This window comes from Bombyx mandarina, chromosome A1 (genome assembly GCF_030267445.1).
Source record: "Bombyx mandarina strain Sakado chromosome A1, ASM3026744v2".
Taxonomy (NCBI): domain Eukaryota; kingdom Metazoa; phylum Arthropoda; class Insecta; order Lepidoptera; family Bombycidae; genus Bombyx; species Bombyx mandarina.
Window position 1 is genome coordinate 17,949,846 of NC_143234.1, and position 21,225 is coordinate 17,971,070.

Here is a 21,225-nt window from a genome sequence, read left to right on the forward strand (position 1 = left end):
CTTTAATACTATACGATATAAGAAGTTACATGGCGAGTAATATTATTACAACGATGGCACCTCTTTGTGGCTGTTGCGTTTTTACGTTCAAACACTGAAACAATTTTGTACATGATAGGTATCTATACTAATATTATAAAGCTGAAGAGTTTGTTTGTTTAAACGCGCTAATCTCAGGAACTACTGGTCTGATTTGAAAAATTGTTTCAGTGTTAGATAGCCCTGTTGGATGCTTGGGTTTATTTAATGAAACTTCCACAATCGATTTTGTGCTTGTATTTCCTTTATACAGGTTTTTGTAAATTTTTTACGTTGCGAACAAGTTAGCTTGGCGCGGCCATTAATTGAAGTGTGCGGTGTAGGTAAACATAAATAAAATTTCAATATTGCTCAGTAAAATTTCGTAGGCGTTAACAGGCCCATTTATCGAGGAAGGCTATAGACTATATAACATCACGCTAGATCCAATACAAGCGGAGCATCAATAAAGAATGTTTCAAAATCGGGGTTTTTTTAACTTTTGAGAGCTTCCGCTGCGTGCGCTGCAGAAACGGTTAAAGTTTCGCTAAAATAATGTATGACAGAATAATTGTTCCCCTTTAAAAGATCTAAAAAAGTCCGCGACAGCATATTATTATGTCTACATGTTAAGGTTGGCTCACTAAAACCTTTTTTTAGGCTAACCAAATTTGTTCTAAAATAAAGCATTATTTTTGAACTATTCCACGCGGACGAAGTCGCGAGCAAAGCTAGTATTTTATATTTCGATATGGAAATAATTTTAACCTTCAATAACTATATAGAATAAACTTAATCCCGCTACTCAGAGTGAGAGAGACAGAGAGACTCAGAGAGTATATAACTACGACCTATAAACTATTTACAAATTCATGCCACCCCGCGACTATTTTATTTGCCAAATTACTTTCGCGAGAAGCCAAAAAATATTCACTTCGTCTACAATAACGTAAAGAAAATCGATAGATCCAAATTTACGTTACAGATGGATAGATTCAGTATAACATTCTTCGCAATTTCGTTTGAATTCGTTATAAAGATAAGAAAATTCTACAGGTCTAATACAATTTGTTGAGCACGAACATTAACTTTCGTAAATGTGAATTCGAACCTTGAAGACTGGCAATACTACGAATCTGTGTTTATGTACTTATATCTCAGAGCAAGTAAAACGTAGAATAAACTATTCGTTATAGAGTATAATTTTTAGATAGATGTCTCGCTTTCTTTCTTTCTTGTCGAAAAAATCATGGAGACTGATATAATCTTAAAGATAACGTATCTGAAGTCGTCGTGGCCTAACGGATAAGACGTCCGGTGCATTCATGTTGAGCGATGCACCGGTGTTCGAATCTCAGGCGGGTACCAATATTTCTAATGAAATACGTACTCAAAAATGTTCACGATTGATTTCCACGGTGAAGGAATAACATCGTGTAATAAAAATGAAACCCGCAAAATTATAATTTTCGTAATTACTGGTGGTAGGACTTCTTGTGAGTCCGCGCGGGTGGGTACCACCACCCTGCCTATTTTTGCCGCGAAGTAGTAATGCGTTTCGTTTTGAAGGGTGGGGCAGCCGTTGTAACTATACTTGAGACCTTAGAACTTATATCTCAAGGTGGGTGGCGCATTTACGTTGTGGATGTCTATGGGCTCCAGTAACCACTTAACACCAGGTGGGCTGTGAGCTCGTCCACCAATCAAAGCAATAAAAAAAATATGTTTCTGAGCCAGTATTAGTCGCAGTATTTTCGTCTTCTTCGACATAATTGAAATTATTAATCACGCGTTTTTATTGTCAGGATAATTTATTCGAGTTTTCTCATACTTTGCAGTTTCGTGATCACGGGCGACTAATAACACTGGAACAATAACACGTACTGCTGTAGACTAGTACAAAAAGTTATAGCAACTTTTACGAACACGTCTTAATGATACAAACAAACATTAATAGCCTAATTGATCGCATAAACGTCTGAAGTTAAGCCAACAATGTGCTTTCATTAGTGGAATCAAATTAATTAGTTCGCTACATTAACATTATGATGTCGGGTGACCTCACCGGCCCGAAGCCTTAATTTGCCTGTTGTTGAAAAGAAATGACCAATCCCGAGTCCAATAAAATCAATGCACATTTTTTTATTAAAAAAAAAACAGTGATATTCCAATTTATTTTTCAATAGTGTTTCTAATTATAACAGGCGTTAAAAATCTTCTTCCTTGGTTCGTGTACCTTCAGTAGTAGCTTTTAAAGAATATTTTTAATGGGCTATCACTCCACTTTTTCTATTTTCGGTACCGATTTGTGCTATAAATAATGCAATTCAACGAGGTAATTGTAGTCACAAAACACTTATTATTAGAATATCGTCTTGTACCTTTTTTTTTGCCTAGATGTGTGGACGAGCTCACAGACCACCTGGTGTTAAGTGGTTACTGGAACCCATAGACAACGTAAATGCGCCACACACCTTGAGATATAAGTTCTAAGGTCTCAGTATAGTTACAAAGGCTTTTTTTTTTTTTTTATTCGGGCCGGGGGCCGAACCTCCTACGAGGTCCCCGCGCCTAGGGGGCGCGCGGGGTATGTGAGACTCAACGATCTGCAGGTGTTGAGAGCAGATCGCGGGCCCAAGGATTTTAGGGCCCACCCACTAAACGACTCCCCTGCACTCTTACACCCGACGTCCGATCTCCGTCCGGGGTCAGAACCCGTTCAGAGTAGGGGGGTTCCCGCGGTCAACACTACAACCAGACACGCGGCGCCACCCCGAGGACGCCCGACCGACGGGTCGTCGAGGCGACAGTCGACGACCAACGACGTCGGTCTCCGCGGATAGTTACAACGGCTGCCCCAACCTTCAAACCGAAACAAATTACTGCTTCACGGCAGAAATAGGCAGGGTGGTGGTACCCACCCGTGCGGACTCACAAGAGGTCCTACCACCAGTAATTACACAAATTATAATTTTGCGGATTTTGATTTTTATTACACGATGTTATTCCTTCACCGTGGAAGTCAATCGTGAACAATTGTTAAGTACGTATTTCATTACAAGAATTGGTACCCGCCTGCGGGATTCGAACACCGTTGCACCTCATTTCATTTACCCTGTGATGTCCGTGAGCTGATCGTCTGCTTATGTTATGCAACGAAAAAGTGTACAGAACCAAATGGAAGGCGCGTTCTATTTAAAGCCTCCGTCTATTTATAGTTCCAACCCTATCTGGCGCACAGCCACTTCCGCAAGTGACTCGGGTCGGCGAATTAAAAATATACGACGGTCACAAAATACAAATCGTGATAACGTCAACTCGGAACGGTTATAAAAACCGACATGAACGTACATATTTATTTATTTACGTATAGATTGTGAGCTTTTACTTGTAATAGGGCATATAGGACGGCAGCTACAAACAACCCGTATGGGTAGGTACTGCTGTTTAATTTCTGCCAAAAAACAATCGTGCACTCGGTTTTGGGAGTAGAAGAACGGTAGAACTAATCTCCCAAGGTCAACGGTTGGTCCAGTGACCACATACCAGCAAGTGGTCAGTAAGCGTGTGTCAAAATCACGGTACACTTGATGTTAGATTACTACAGACATTTACTTATAGCTCTCCTTAACACTGACGCCCAATTTGAGCCGAAACGCAATGTCGAAGTTACAAAAAAATTGTAATTAATGTTTCCGATTTTGAATGTTTAACAAACCTCAAAAAAAAGGACGAGAGTTTTTTGTTTTTATAGCTGGTACTTCTAATGCGGTCCTATTTGAATGTTATCAAGATTCGAGCAGTACTTCTTACTAAGAGTTATCCACAAAAAGTCATATTTAATGGACTTCAAGCACATCGATGATATTGTTACGCCGGTAAGAATAACGCCATCGATCGCCTAATAGTCAAACGAATATCGAAGGATATAGTAGCATCTAGAACGCTCGAGAAGTACAACGCCATCAATTGTCAGATAGCGGAAACACAATACTCGACTTGTGTGGAATGTTCTCGATAATTCTAGGGATGTGGTATCGGCTATAAAAGCGTTACAGAGGTGGCACGCAGTCAGTCAGTAATCTGAACTATTCGAAGCGAAACAGCGAACGTATCACCTGAAGAGAAGGGGAATAAGTGAATTGAGAATTTTAACTGTTCAAAGTGTTTTTTATTTATTGCTTAGTTGGATGGACGAGCTCACAGCCCACCTGGTGTTAAGTTAGTGGAGCCCATAGACATCCAGAACGTAAATGTGCCACCCACCTTGAGATACAAGTTCTAAGGTCTCGAGTATAATTACAACGGCTGCTTCACGGCAGAAATAGGCAGGGTGTTGAATACAGTCTTTAGTTGTACTTTGGTGGAACATTTATTTATCCCGAACCCCAGCGCGTAACAATATTCTCATGTAGTTATTTTTGTTGAAGTAGGTTTTCTTTTTTGTTATATTATAATTTTGTTTTTTTATTGATTTCGTAAACAGACGATTATACGAACAGAGGGCCGAGTACTCATCGTCGTTTATGAACGTAAACTATATCAGGATCAGACCGCTGCTCACTGTGATATTGTCTAATACTACCATTCTGTATATCGACGCTTGAAAGACAAACATGACTAAGCGACAATAACTGCTTTGTACATAAATTATAGGCAATAACCATATTCGATGCGCAAAAAAAATATATTTCTAGGTCTATTAAAATAATTTCAATCCTACAGCTAGATTCGTTAAAATATATATTTTTTCAGGTATTTCAACTTTAAAGTCTACAGTAAAGTTCACTCATTGTCGCTTAGTCACGTTTGCCTTTCAAGCGTCGATATTTAAACTTCAAATTCCCTGTTAATACGTTCTAATCCGAAATGCAGAAAGCAAATTAGAGTTTGAGTATTCGTGGAGCTCATTCTGTGCAAAACCTGTATCGTAAGCGCCTATAGTACTAACTACTACTACTGACGCTTGGCTTTTCAGATAATAAATGTAAAAGTTAAAATTATTAGAAGAAGCTACAGTTATTTATTCCATTATTTGTAATTCATCAAGCACATATCCGGTTACTCGGACTGCCCTATTTTTATAATAAGAAGTCACTTAGGAATCACCTCGATTGATAGGTTACGGCTTATTAAACTAAATTACATTTTACATGAAATCTGAATATAAAACGGGCTTACCTTGAAACATAGAACCTTTGAGGCAAGGTAACCTAAATTATTTTAGTACCGCACTCGTAAACTGAGCTTGAGACTTAGTACGTTAAGCAGTAAAATAAACGGAACTTAAGGCTGGAAAAACTTGCTGTCCTGCTCGTGCGTACCAACATTACAGTTAGTGCGAGCAGCGCAGCGTTTACGGTTCATAATTTTGAAACTAGCAGTCGCATCACGTACATACGGTCGCGAGCATTGTGGACACACCCTTTCGATTACCCTTCTGGCCTAAATGGGACATCGAAAAGGATAAAAAAGACCTTACAACTCGAAATAAATTCATTACGTATGAACAAGTATTTTTGTTATTTCAACATTTTCGATTAAATTATTTGTTGTTATGCAATAACGGATATCAAACTATAATTATTATTTCTTGCCCTTACCTTATTCGCTAGTAACCTAAGGGGCAATTCTAGCGCGGACGGATAGTCAACCTGATAGAATCTGCTAACACTAGCCCTAGTAAGAGCTTCGCAGAATATACCAGCGGATTGGAATCACGACCCACTGAGAAGATCTGGCGGTAAGAAACTCAGTGGGCTATCTGAATTGTATTGGAATGCAGTTATTTCTACCCTTCAGAAGAAAATGCACGATTTTCATGGAACAGGAGTATATTAGTAGTTAAGACACGGCTAAAATTAGACAAGACCGAATTGATATTCAAAGATCAAAATGTTGGACAAATATTCGCCTAATCCGTCAAGATGATAGGAGAAGAAATTTTGTTAGCTCTAGGAAACCCTAGTCTTATCTTCAGATTTATAGCCGATCAGACCATAGATAAAAATGTAAGACGAATATACCTATGATTCGTTTCTAAAAATTGGTATAGTAGAAATACAATAGGAAATTTAATATACCAAGAAATTCCATCTATAGTCAAGGTAATCGTACAATATTGTTGTCGCCTGTACCTGCGTGCAGAGCTTCTGCATTGAGCACCGCAGCCTCTGTCGTGCCTGCCGCTCCCGTGTCGCCTATACTGGCGAGAAAAGCTGCTGCGTCGTCCGCCGTGACCATCGTTTCAGCTGAGCGATCATCCGCGGCCTCCGTCGCGCCCTCTAAAACACCTACACTTGCTCGTAGGTCGCCTGCACCCGCCTCCTCGTGCTCCGACTCTGACTCGGACATGGAGGTCGACCTCGCCCCCGCCTCATCGACGGATGGATTCACCCTGGTACAGAAGGGTAAGAAGCGTGCCGCGGAGTCTCGAGCTCCCGCGGCCGCTAAAATTAGCAAAGCCGTGAACGCGTCGCGCCCCCGCCCTCAGACTCCCGTTGCGCCCCCAGCCCGTGCCACTCCGTCGCCGCGTCCGGTGGCACAAAATAAAACCCAGACCCCTCCCCCGGTTATCCTTCAGGAGAAGGCAGCTTGGGATCGAGTTTGCCTGGCCCTTAAGGCCAAAAATATAAATTTCACGAATGCCCGTAACCTCGCGAACGGCATTCAAATTAAGGTTCAAACACCCGACGACCATAGGGCCCTCTCTTCTTACCTCCGTAAGGAGCGTATAAGTTTCCATACGTATACGCTCCAGGAGGAGCGCGAACTCCGCGTTGTAATACGCGGAATCCCTAAAGAGTTAGATGTAGAGCTCGTAAAAGCCGACCTGTTAGAACAAGGCCTACCAGTGAATTCTGTGCACCGTATGCACACCGGTCGCGGTAGGGAGCCATATAATATGGTTCTAGTCGCTCTCCAGCCTACCCCCGAGGGTAAGAAAATCTTTAACACACAGACCGTCTGTAGGCTCTCTGGTATCGCTGTCGAAGCCCCCCATAAAAAAGGCACTCCTAGCCAGTGCCATAACTGTCAATTGTACGGGCACTCTTCCCGTAACTGTCACGCGCGCCCCCGATGTGTTAAGTGTTTGGGCGATCACGCCACGGCCCTCTGCGCTCGCGACCAAAAAACCGCGACGGAACCGCCTAGCTGCGTCCTGTGTCGAACACAGGGTCACCCCGCAAATTACCGTGGTTGCCCCCGAGCCCCTAAAATAAATCGCCGCGTCGCCCGCCAAAACCGCCTCCGAGCTTCCGGCCCAGACATCAAAGCCTCGGCACCCTCTGCGTCGCAGGCTAAGCCAGCGTTCGTTCCGGCGACGGTGCCCAGTGTCTCGGCCTGGGCAAAACCGCTGCCGTACACGAACACGGCTACAACTCCCTCCTCCGCGATTCGTCCCGCCCCCGCGACTCGTCCCTCTCCCGCGACTTGCCCTCCGACCGCGTCCGACAATCTCGCTTTAGCGATCGACTTCTTTCAGTCGATCAACTTTGAGCGCGTTAACGCTTTGGGCGACGCCATTCGCGCTGCCTCCACTGCACAACACTTTATCGCCGTTGTGCAGGAATACGCCGACGTATACGCGTCATTAAATACGTACGTCCTCCCCTCACTCCGCCGGTAATCAATGGCGTATATAAGTAGAATAAAGCCCCTATCCGTAACGATAGGATTTTTTAACGCTTACGGTCTCGCAAATCAACGTGATCAGGTTTCTGACTTTTTGCGTGACCACCAAATTGATATCTTCTTAGTGCAGGAGACCCTACTTAAGCCCGCGCGCCGTGACCCTAAAATCGCGAACTATAACATGGTCAGGAACGACAGGCTCTCTGCCCGTGGTGGTGGTACCGTCATTTACTATAGAAGAGCCCTGCATTGCGTCCCGCTCGATCCTCCCGCGCTCGCTAATATCGAAGCATCAGTGTGCCGAATCTCACTGACGGGACACGCGCCGATCGTTATCGCGTCCGTTTATCTTCCACCGGATAAGATCGTTCTAAGCAGTGATATCGAGGCGCTGCTCGGTATGGGGAGCTCTGTCATTCTGGCGGGCGACCTAAATTGTAAACACATCAGGTGGAACTCACACACCACAACCCCGAATGGCAGGCGGCTTGACGCGTTAGTCGATGATCTCGCCTTCGATATCGTCGCTCCGCTAACCCCGACTCACTACCCGCTAAATATCGCGCATCGCCCGGATATACTCGACATAGCGTTATTAAAAAACGTAACTCTGCGCTTACACTCGATCGAAGTAGTTTCAGAGTTAGATTCAGACCACCGTCCCGTCGTTATGAAGCTCGGTCGCGCTCCCGATTCCGTTCCCGTCACGAGGACTGTGGTGGATTGGCACACGCTGGGCATCAGCCTGGCTGAATCTGATCCACCATCGCTCCCGTTTAACCCGGACTCTATCCCGTCTCCTCAGGATACCGCTGAAGCCATAGACATCTTAACGTCACACATCACCTCGACATTAGATAGGTCATCGAAACAAGTTGTAGCGGAGGACTTCCTTCACCGCTTCAAATTGTCCGACGATATTAGGGAACTCCTTAGAGCTAAGAACGCCTCGATACGCGCCTACGACAGGTATCCTACCGCGGAAAATCGTATTCGAATGCGTGCCCTACAACGCGACGTAAAGTCTCGCATCGCCGAAGTCCGAGATGCCAGATGGTCTGATTTCTTAGAAGGACTCGCGCCCTCCCAAAGGTCTTACTACCGCTTAGCTCGTACTCTCAAATCGGATACGGTAGTAACTATGCCCCCCCTCGTAAGCCCCTCAGGCCGACTCGCGGCGTTCGATGATGACGAAAAAGCAGAGCTGCTGGCCGATACATTGCAAACCCAGTGCACGCCCAGCACTCAATCCGTGGACCCTGTTCATGTAGAATTAGTAGACAGTGAGGTAGAACGCAGAGCCTCCTTGCCACCCTCTGATGCGTTACCACCCGTCACCCCGATGGAAGTTAAAGACTTGATCAAAGACCTACGTCCTCGCAAGGCTCCCGGTTCCGACGGTATATCCAACCGCGTTATTAAACTTCTACCCGTCCAACTCATCGTGATGTTGGCATCTATTTTCAATGCCGCTATGGCGAACTGTATCTTTCCCGCGGTGTGGAAAGAAGCGGACGTTATCGGCATACATAAACCCGGTAAACCAAAAAATCATCCGACGAGCTACCGCCCGATTAGCCTCCTCATGTCTCTAGGCAAACTGTATGAGCGTCTGCTCTACAAACGCCTCAGAGACTTCGTCTCATCCAAGGGCATTCTTATCGATGAACAATTCGGATTCCGTACAAATCACTCATGCGTTCAACAGGTGCACCGCCTCACGGAGCACATTCTTGTGGGGCTTAATCGACCAAAACCGTTATACACGGGAGCTCTCTTCTTCGACGTCGCAAAAGCGTTCGACAAAGTCTGGCACAATGGTTTGATTTTCAAACTATTCAACATGGGCGTGCCGGATAGTCTCGTGCTCATCATACGGGACTTCTTGTCGAACCGCTCTTTTCGATATCGAGTCGAGGGAACCCGCTCCTCCCCACGACCTCTCACAGCTGGAGTCCCGCAAGGCTCTGTCCTCTCACCCCTCCTATTTAGCTTATTCGTCAACGATATTCCCCGGTCGCCGCCGACCCATTTAGCTTTATTCGCCGACGACACGACTGTTTACTATTCTAGTAGAAATAAGTCCCTAATCGCGAAGAAGCTTCAGAGCGCAGCCCTAGCCCTAGGACAGTGGTTCCGAAAATGGCGCATAGACATCAACCCAGCGAAAAGTACTGCGGTGCTATTTCAGAGGGGAAGCTCCACACGGATTTCCTCCCGGATTAGGAGGAGGAATCTCACACCCCCGATTACTCTCTTTAGACAACCCATACCCTGGGCCAGGAAGGTCAAGTACCTGGGCGTTACCCTGGATGCATCGATGACATTCCGCCCGCATATAAAATCAGTCCGTGACCGTGCCGCGTTTATTCTCGGTAGACTCTACCCCATGATCTGTAAGCGGAGTAAAATGTCCCTTCGGAACAAGGTGACACTTTACAAAACTTGCATAAGGCCCGTCATGACTTACGCGAGTGTGGTGTTCGCTCACGCGGCCCGCACACACATAGACACCCTCCAATTCCTACAATCCCGCTTTTGCAGGTTAGCCGTTGGGGCTCCGTGGTTCGTGAGGAACGTTGACCTACACGACGACCTGGGCCTCGAATCAATTCGAAAATACATGAAGTCAGCGTCGGAACGATACTTCGATAAGGCTATGCGTCATGATAATCGCCTTATCGTTGCCGCTGCTGACTACTCCCCGAATCCTGATCATGCAGGAGCCAGTCACCGTCGACGCCCTAGACACGTCCTTACGGATCCATCAGATCCAATAACCTTTGCATTAGATGCCTTCAGCTCTAATACTAGGGGCAGGCTTAGGGACCCCGGTAACCGTACTCGTCGAACTCGACAAAGAGGTCGACGTGCAACCTAACCCATGCATCAGCCCGCTGAGTTTCTCGCCGGATCTTCTCAGCGGGTCGCGATTCCGATCCGGTAGTAGATTCATTCGCGAAACAATTGCTCTTGAGTTGTTAGGTCTCCTTCGGAGGCGCTCGGGCAGTTGTTAGCAAATCCCACCCCTCTTGGCTGAGCCTTTGCTCGCCCACCTGTCCTGGTGAAACTGGAAAGGCCTTCGGGCCACCAGTAAACTTTCAATCATAAAAAAAAAAAAAAAAAAAAAAAAAAAAAAAAAAAAAAAAAAAAAAAAAAAAAAAAAACAATATTGTCGACAAAGATCTTTGCATGTGACACGTATAAAGGGAAACGCCCTTTTTATTCGCGTGATTGTAGTGTTGCCACGAATTTAAATTAAGAGTAGATAACGTTTCGACAAAGAATAATTAGACAAACAGTGACTTAGTTGTGTTTGGATTTCATTGCTTTGTCGTAAAACAGAACGCGCTCCGAGCAAAGGGATTTTCAAGTCGACCTATTCACGAATGCAACATTTCGAACTCGCATCACAAGTTCAAAGCTCTCTTGTTTACTGGTGGTAGGACCTCTTGTTTACTGGTGGTAGGAACTCTTGTTAAGTGGTGGTAGGACCTCTTGTTTACTGGTGGTAGGACCTCTTGTCTTACTGGTGGTAGGACCTCTTGTGAGTCCACGCGGGTGGGTACCACCACCCTGCCTATTTCTGCCGCGAAGCAGTAATGCGTTTCGGTTTGAAGGGTGGGGCAGCCGTTGTAACTATACTTTAGACCTTAGAACTTATATCTCAAGGTGGGTGGCGCATTTACGTTGTAGATGTCTCCAGTAACACCAGGTGGGCTGTGAGCTCGTCCACCCATCTAAGCTATAAAAAAAAAGCATTCGAAAATCAAATCTAAATTTCCTAGTAGCGTTCCGTGTACCCTATCTCGAAAGTACAATTTCTATCATGGTCACCGCACCACCTAAGCTCACAACTTATTCGTTTTCCGTAGTTAAGACCGGATTTACGAGTCGCGTGTGACGATGCTCTTTTCATTTGAAATAAAAGGAGTAGCTATTACTCCATTCGATTTCTAAAACGCTTTAGAGCTATGCGACTCGAAATTCGAATGCACGTTTTAAAAAAAAATTAAAGCTGATCACGCCAATGATTTTGTTTGCGACTCTATATCTTAACCCTTTTAGTTTTCATTTCGCTGTAGATTGACAGACGAGCTTACGATCCGCCTGACGTTAAATAGTATCCGTAGCTCTTAGAGATAAAGTGAATACCATCTTCAACATGATTGGTATACTGACTGCTCAACCCGAAGCTAAAAGCAAGTCTGAATAGAAGTAGAGATGGAAATTGTGCCCATCAGCGCGATCACCTAGACCACCAGTAAACCAATATAAAATACCAAGATAACGTTACATTGAACGAACAAGAATAAACTATTCGCTTCCATCAAGAAACTGATAAAACCATTCGTTCGTATTAAACTTGAAATTCCTCGAATATTCTTAAATTTAGTCTATTTTCGTTCTTATCCACATAAACCTTCGATATCTTACCCGCATAGCGTCTCGCAGAGTTTTGAAAATTAGGATTTCTAGTTTTATAAGTTACGTCAAACACGAAACAAATTTGTATATAGCTGTCTTAACTTTGAACATAAGACCTTTCTCTCACTGACGGTAAGATCCACGCCGACATGTACTTGTTGTTTCTATCGGGGGGCCATGGTGCGTATGAACTTGGAAGTTTGCGTTTGAAATAGAATAATAGTTATTTCAAGTTTTAGTCCTCGTCTTAAAGCGAGCGACGACATCCACGTCATGATGTTGTAAGGATAACCGCTTAACATCAAGAAGTGTACGAGCGTTTGTTCATTGAAACTAAATTGTGTGATTTAACCATTGTCGCTAAGAATGCGTGATGCTTATATGAGATGTTACTTTCCAATTTGACCTCAAATATTTCCTGGAAGAATAGTGTCATAGATGTCAGTTGAAAAAGTACTTGAGGTGGAATGTATTGTGAAAATGGACTGATGGGCCAACTTACTTATTCCTGTTACGAAACAGCCGTGAGCTTCGGTTCAAAGGGTTCAAAATACTCAAAGAATAATGGCACTTATTTTTCAGTAGCCGCAACGAGCTTTGTAGATAGGAATATTATAGTACTAGAAGGAAGAAAAAGTAGTAGCTAAATCAATTGTATTTATAGAATAATGTTATAACTCGTTACGTAATAATGTAAAATTGAATTTGATGTGCGACAAACAAATATAAATAAATTTAAAGAGTTTTGATTGATAAAAATAATCGCATTCAAACCGAAAATAGAATTTTATTTGAATCAATCCATGAAACAAAACGAAAACTTTTATTAATTAGTAATGAATCAATAAATTCACATGTCGACCTAATTGTCAGGATGGCCGAGCGGTCTAAGGCGCCAGACTCAAGGTATCCCCTTGCTCGCTATGAGCGAGTCTGAGTTGTTCTGGTCCTCTCTGAGGGCGTGGGTTCGAATCCCACTTCTGACATGCGTTTTTTGTGCTTTTTGTAAATATTTATTTTCTTATCTAATTTCACACTATGTAGAAAAGTGGGGTTTATTTTTCTCTTTTAGTAATTTTAACACGCTTTTATTAGGTTGGTATGTATGTTTACATATAATGGAATCTTTGATTGTCATTTTCACAGACTTCAAAATGTCCCATTAACTTGTAAATTTTCACACGTATTTTCACACGACTAATTTCAATACAATATTTTTTACCTTGACCGGTATCAAAAGGATAAGTAATAAAATAAGATGAAATTAACAATTGTTCGTTCTATTTGCTAATGAAGCGTTTTTTTTTTTTTGTTTTAAACCACACATAATTTGCTGGGTATCATCGATTGTGTAAAACAATTGACACGATAACCCTCCTATCTATATAAAATCTATCTATCTACCTATATATAATATCTATATTTTATCTATATCTAAATCTTATCGTGGCCCCCGCTAACGACGTATCTGATCCAGGCGACGAGGAAACAAAGCCGCCGTCGTCCGAAGCATTTTTTTTATTGCGTAGATGGGTGGACGAGCTCACAGCCCACCTGGTGTTAAGTGGTAACTGGAGCCCATAGACATCTACGACGTAAATGCGCCACCCACCTTGAGATATAAGTTCTAAGGTCTCAAGTATAGTTACAACGGCTGCCCCGCCCTTCAAACCGAAACGCATTACTGCTTCACGGCAGAAATAGGCAGGGTGGTGGTACCTACCCGTGCGGACTCACAAGAGGTCCTACCACCAGTAAGAATCTACCGGGTTTCCCGCCGGATTTTTTCAGTGGGTCGTGATTCCGATTCGGTGGTAGATTCTGCGAAGCCCTACTTTTGCTATGGCTAGTGTTAGTGAATTCTCTGAGACTGAGCCCATGAGCTCACGTATCTGGCTGAAATAGCTCCATAAGCTACCAGCGAATAGGTAGGGGGATAAAAAAAAACAATTGTGTTAATTTATCTTGCTACTCTTAGTCTGGTCGAATTTAGTGTTCCGTCGAACTGTTAGAATGTATCACTTCGGAATAGATTATTATTGGAGCGGCTCTTTAAATCGTAACGTAAATTGCTTTGCATCTAAAATAAACCGGTAAGAGACCATGTAGCAAGGTATCCTAGAGAAAATACCTAACAATTATATAAAATAATAAATCAGACCTTCGTGAGTAGCAGAACTAAAGGAACTATGGCATTTACTGGTGGTAGAACCTCTTGTGAGTCCATACGAGTAGGTACCACCACCCTGCCTATTTCTGCCGTGAAGCAGTAATGCGTTTCGGTTTGAAGGGTGGGGGCAGCCGTTGTAACCATAGTGAGACCTTAGAATTTATATCTCAAAGTGGATAGCGCATTTACGTTGTAGATGTCTATGGGCTCCAGTAACCAGTTAACACCAGGTGGGCTTTGAGCTCGTCCACCTAACTAAACAATAAAATAAAATAAATCTTACCAAAAAAATACCTCCAGTGCCTAAAACTGAGACGAAACAGGAATACATTTGACTTTTAGTAACCTTTCACAAACATACTAATTCGCGTATGGACACCGTACGGAGATGGAAGCTACATACTAATATAAAAGTCAAACTTATAAAGGCTTGTTAAAAACTCGTTTTCCCTAATTGTAGAGCAACTTGTAAGCCTACACAGGTACCATTACCCTGCACATTTCTGATGTGAATCATCAACTCATCTGAGAGATGGGAAAACCATGAAACTATAGGACTGACGCTTAGAAGTATTTTTTTTTTTCATTGCTTAGATGGGTGGACGAGCTCACAGCCCACCTGGTGTTAAGTGGTTACTGGAGCCCATAGAAATCTACAACGTAAATGCGCTATCCACTTTGAGATAAGGTTAAGAAGTTCTAAGGTCTCAAGTATAGTTACAACGGCGGCCCCGCCCTTCAAATCGAAACGCGTTACTGCTTCACGGCAGAAATAGGCAGGGTGGTGTTACCTACCCGCGCGGACTCACAAGAGGCCCTACCACTAGTAATATCTCAAGGTAGGTGACAGCATTTACGTTAATTATGTCTATAAACTCCGGAAAAAAATTAACACCAGGGAACAGTGAACTCGATCACCCGTGGAAGCAAAAAACATAGCAACAAGATGATCGGATCTTCCATGAGTTTATAAGTGTTGGAAAGGGGTCAACATTTTCAGTGAAGTCAACCAAATTCGCTTATCGACTTGACCCTTCGATATCGACCCTCTTTAACAGAATTACTTAGCCGCAATGATGTACAGTAGGAAGTGGATTTTAGTGGTTCAAATTCGACATTCCTTATCTATTTTATTTATTTATTGCAGAGATAAGTAAGCGGGCTTGCGGACCAAAGCCCGTAGGCGTCATAATCTGAATGCCGTCACTCACTGGTGGTAGGACCTCTTGTGAGTCCGCACGGGTAGATACCACCGCCCTGTCTATTTCTGCCGTGAAGCAGTTATGCGTTTCGGTTTGAAGGGTGGGGTAGCCGTTGTAACTATACTGAGACCTTAGAACTTATATCTCAAGGTGGGTGGCGCATTTACGTTGTAGATGTCTATGGGCTCCAGTAACCATTTAACGCCAGTTGAGCTGTGATCTCATCCACCCATCTAAGCAATAAAAAAAAAGAAAAAAAAATCAACTTGAGACATGAGGCCTATGCCTCAATTGTATAGTATATCGGTTGTCTCGCGCCTCACACAGAAATATATCTGGCTCTACTTTTAAAAAAACGGTTTTAACCCGCTGTTATGGTCATGACTTGTTTTTACCATTTTCAAACGTACGGATTAACTTACACACGTATACAATAATTTTATTACTTAACCTAAACGGCATGACTGGGTTTTTTTGTTTTAATAATTTTCATTTTTTAACCAATTATATGTGTATCTTCTTTTGAGTTTAAACACTAGTTTGTTATGATACACTGTTACGAAAAATATGTACTGTGAAATGTGTGTGCAAATCACAAAAATATGGTCACATCCTTGTGATTTGCACACACATTTCACACTAAAATATTCTATACGAAATAACCTTACAACCTTATATTTACAATACTTTATCCTTATCTTTAATCTTGTTTCGATTCACGCGACATAGTTTCAGAAACTAAAAGCATTTTGTCTTTCATGAAAAAAATATTATGTCACTCGAAAAAGTTTTGATCCCCTGTGTGAACTAAACGAATTCGACTGTAACATCTGTCACATTAGAAAAGTTTTCAAACGAAAAATGTGTATATCATGAGCCTTCAGTAATAAATAAAGTATACACAGTGTCCCGTAACTCATACGGCGAACTTCTATAGAATTAGTAGAAGTACAAATGAGCAGTCGTTCTATCTTCTCATAAAGAGCCTGTCACAAATTTACTAAAAAAAATCGGTTGTCTGTAAAGTCGGTTTACTGACGATAGTTGAACGTGACAACGTCATAAGAAAATACTGATGGAATGGTTTCATTTTTCAATTATCGCAATTATCGTTGCTATATACAATTGACACTACATTCACTTTTAACTGAACTTCATACTTGACGAAAACATGTAAATTTATTATTGTATAGCAGCTGTCCACGCGGATGCATCGCTCACTCAAGTAGGAGAGAGACAGATGTCGAACGCTGCCGAACGCGGAGGCCGATTGTGCCTCTTTGTCGTTCGTTGCGCGCTCCCGCTTGCACTTCAAGCCTTAAATGGAACGCCTCAGAGCGAGGTAACGCCGCATGAGTAATGTTTTTTCGTGCGTGCAGCCGGCTCCATCGAATTATAAGACGTTGTCACGTCAAAAAAATAACTTTTCGTTTATTTCAATTTACACTCTAAGTTTTTACAGGAAAATATTAATTTTACATGTATACATCTTCGTTAAATAAAATTTAAAACGATTACGATCCAAAATTGAAACGTCGTATTTCAATAATCGGATCGGACAGTTTAAAAGGCCATAAATTTTATAATAACTACAGCTTCAGACTTCGATAGCGGTCTCATAAAACTATTAACGGTGTTTTAATATCAATCGTAACGTTTTCAATAACGCCACAATATCAAAGATTTAGAAGTTAGATTAAGTGCAGATCATTAAACGATGAAGTCTCACATTAAATTAGATAACTTAATGGTACTCTTGGGAGTCAAGTCACGAAGAGTTGGGAGTTATCGTAACGTAAAACGTTACCATAATAAGATAAGATAAAACGCACTCGGAAATTCGTTCCTATTTTGATTCGTCTTGTAATTTATATGAAAAAAGGGTGCGTGTACTTATGTACGCGCGTAAGAAGTTATATTTTATTTTTATTAAATTTATATCTTTTTTTTTTAAATATTAACTAATTAGTAATACATATTTAACGTTAATAATTTAATAATATTTAGTATGAATTATATTAAATAATAATTTTGTCATTTATATTACTAAATAATACATACGGATAGTTAACCTCAATTATATTGGAGCACTTGTGGGCAACTTCATTTCTGTTAATTTTGTGTCACGGTGCGCGCGCATCGTAAAATTTTACTCTCATCAATTTTTCATAACGCGCCTAAATAAGTATAACTTAAAAAAAAAAACTTCTTATGTATTACCAGAATTCTCTCTACTTCTGCCTAGAAGCGTTCGTTACAGTTCGAACTTCGAAGTCGTCAAACCCTAAAAATTAGGACGCACGGCGTGCTAGTACCTACGATGCGACTGAGAAGTTATCAAATCCCGCAGCGAGGTACCGAGTCTGCTAATGAAATGCGTACTTAACTCATGTTTCCGATTGACTTTCTCGACAAAGGAATCAGATCGTGTAATAAAAATCAAACCCGCAAAATTTTTAATTTGCCTAAATATCACTATACAATTGAGATACCACTATCTAAAGACTATAAACTTGATATTGGTTGGGTGGTGGAATTCAACTTGAGATATGCTCAAGTGACCAATTATCATCGTAGTATATTTACACGACTAGATAAATAAATAATAATAAATATTTACTAACAATCACGCCACGTTAACGCCACCTGGTCCCGTGCTAAGTTCGTAAAGAGCTTGTATTACAGGCATCAGATAACGGAAATAAATGTAAGATTTTTATTATAAACATACATATATTTAATAAACATCCATAACCCTGGAAAATACATTTTATATTTATCATACAAATATCTTCCCTTGGCGGGATTCGAACCTGCGACCCCCTTGTGTAGTGACCTTGTCACTTACCACTACACCAGACGGCCAGACGGTAATAAATAAATAAATGTTGTCACTTCACACAACTCAACGAAGACCTGCGACTCATGTCTTCAGGTGATTCGAGGAATTTACGTCGAAGCTTCCTACTAATCTGTAGCTATAAAGACAAATCCACTACCAATCTGCAATCACCGCATGTTATTGTCAGTACAAGGTTACTTAAGTTGCATTAGACTTTCTGATATCCGATCATGCACGTTTTAGAGTCTGTGCTTAAAGAGTATCTTAATAGACAAATGAAGCAGAATATTGTATACTTACGATTGATAGACAGTCAATTTTCGAACCTTATATTTAAAGGAACGTTACTGACCATTTCTTTTATTAATGCTACTAAAATAGCAACTAATGACTCGAATGTTATATATGCCATTTTCAAAATCATAGCTTGTAAAATTTCTATTTCGTATATAAACTGTAACTAGTAACCGTTGTCTTGCTTTTATTAAATGATGCCATAATAATGATGCCATTTAATGATTGTCATCTTACGATTCTTCATATGGTAACGGTATCTTAGTAAACAAAAGCTCTTGAAACATTTATCAAGACAGGTTTATATGTCTTCAAGCTTATCTCCCTAAGCAAGTTACCCTAGACACACACTTTCACGCGTTCAGATATCACGCGTGAAATTCTTTATACGAAAACTTTTGACATTTGCGGGCGAATAAATCTTTCTGTTCGTGCATTTCAGAAAAATAACGCAAGTGATGTTTTTATGCGGAACTTATTCTTCGTCCTGTCGAAGTTCCGACTTGAATTTATGTTCGGCCTTTTGTGTTTCGTCTCAACGTTCCTGGTTTCTCTAATATTCGCGCACTTCGTCTTGATAGTTACGCAGATCGGTAGCCCACGGCCAGCCTTATCATAAGTTCTTGCCCCATAGACACAGCTCATTGAGTTTCTCGCCGGATTTCCTGAGTGAGTCGCAATTCCGATCCGGTAGTAGATTCTGCGTAGCATTACTCTTGCTAGGGCTAGTGTTAGCAAATTCTCTAAGGTTGAGCCTGTGAGATCACCTATCCGTCCGGGCGTAACTGGAATAGCCTCTTAGGCTACCTTTTTTTTTATTGCTTAGATGGGTGGACGAGCTCACAGCCCACCTGGTGTTAAGTGGTTACTGGAGACCATAGACATCTACAATGTAAATGCGCCACCCATCTTGACATATAAGTTCTAAGGTCTCAGTACAGTTACAACGGCTACCCCACCCTTCAAACCGAAACGCATTGCTGCTTCACCGCAGAAATTGGCGGGGTGGTGGTACCTACCCGCGCGGACTCACAAGAGGTCTTACCACCAGTAATAGCGAATAGGTAGTGAAAATTAGTTAATTTATCGAATTTAAACGATACATATAGAAGAAGGAAAATCGATACGTTGATAGAGCAGATTTAACATAGTAGAAGTGAGCTCTTAGGTTCTGTTGACGACTGTGTATGGTCATATAGGGAAGAAAACCAAACTACGCAAGGAAACATTGACGTCCTTATCCTGGTGTGCTCTGTTTCTAGCATTAAATTTTAGCTTTCTTTTATTTGATACCTAGTTTGTTGAGACAAAAATAACACCCAAATTGTCGATTACAATTTGATATTCAACATTCCTTTTGGTGTTTCAGCAGAGTTGTAAGGGTCGTTGTCATGAGTTAACAGATTTATCTTTGTCCCGGGTAACTATTTTGAACGGATGACATACCCGGAATCAAATTGAGCCTTTAGATCCGATTAGTGATAGTTCAAGATCTAAAACGGCATTATTGGCCTGTCATTTATTTGCTTTGATGGGTTTTAGCTTGTCGTGTCTCCAAGTGCGTACCCGGATTCACGTTCTTATTCCAATGAGCTCCAGTAATTACTTAGTACCTCATCTGTTGTCCATGGCCATAAAATATTCCATCTAAAATTAACACGTGTGGGTTTGTTTGTAACCAATTCTAACGCATTTTTTTGGATTAGTTGAGTTGAATTTTTTTATAATTGTGTTTTATGATTGTTGGTATTTTTAGAATGATTTTTGTCATAGTGCTTGTTGTACTTTCGTGAATCGTAAATAGTTTTAACAAATTGTTTTTCTCATACTTCTAGCGTCTGGAGCGCCACGTGATTCTTTATCTTGTATTGAAGAAAAGCTGAGTATGTAGAACTTTATCAAAACCTCTTCTTTGTTTCCACCTTATCCCACTAGGTGGGGTCGTCACAGCGAGTTTTCTATACCATTCTCTTCTATAAGCCGTGATCTCAACACTCACTCCCCTCTCTCTCATATCGTTATTCACACACTCCATCCATGTCTTTTTCAGTCGACCTCTTCCCCTCTACCTTGCACTACCATTTCCATACATCTCCTAGTCACATTCATCTCGTCTCTACGCATCACATGTCGAAGACATTATCAAAATTGAAAACAAAAAAAATCAAAACACTATTTCAACGTTCCGATCTCAAATAGAATTCGTTTTATCTCTAACGAAACTAATAAAGCGGCAATAAATATAAGTATGTAAATAAGGACCGGTTTCACTACGGTTGTCCAGTATACCATTCTTTGAGTAACGTTTATTGGGTCTCACGCTCGCGTATATTTTATTGTCGGCCGTAAAAACGGTTACGAGGCACACAAACTTTTACAATATGCGTATGTTATTTTATATGAAAATATTATGTGGTACGGCTTTATGTCCTTGTTATAGTTTGCTGCATTAGCGCATTATAACGAACGTAGCTTTCGGTGTACTTTTGAATTTAACAACGAATTTCAATAAAGCATACATTATTACCCAAGCTAATTATAAAATATTATAGAGAACGCACACATATTGCATCAGATTAAACATATTTGTAGGGAGTATTCTATTGTGATATATATGTATGTATAAAGCTCCATTG

At 41.5% G+C, this 21,225-nt stretch overlaps 1 protein-coding gene and 1 non-coding gene across 5 annotated transcripts in view; one reads left to right on the plus strand and one right to left on the minus strand.

The window, feature by feature from the left end:
• LOC114242736 (xibalbin-1) overlaps positions 1–21,225 on the minus strand; it is a 481,172-nt gene that overhangs the window by 23,076 nt on the left and 436,871 nt on the right. The gene's annotated exons all lie outside the window — the stretch shown is intronic.
• On the plus strand, positions 12,950–13,067 carry TRNAL-CAA (transfer RNA leucine (anticodon CAA)). Its single transcript has 2 exons — positions 12,950–12,987; positions 13,023–13,067. It is a non-coding gene; the product is annotated as a tRNA-Leu (tRNA).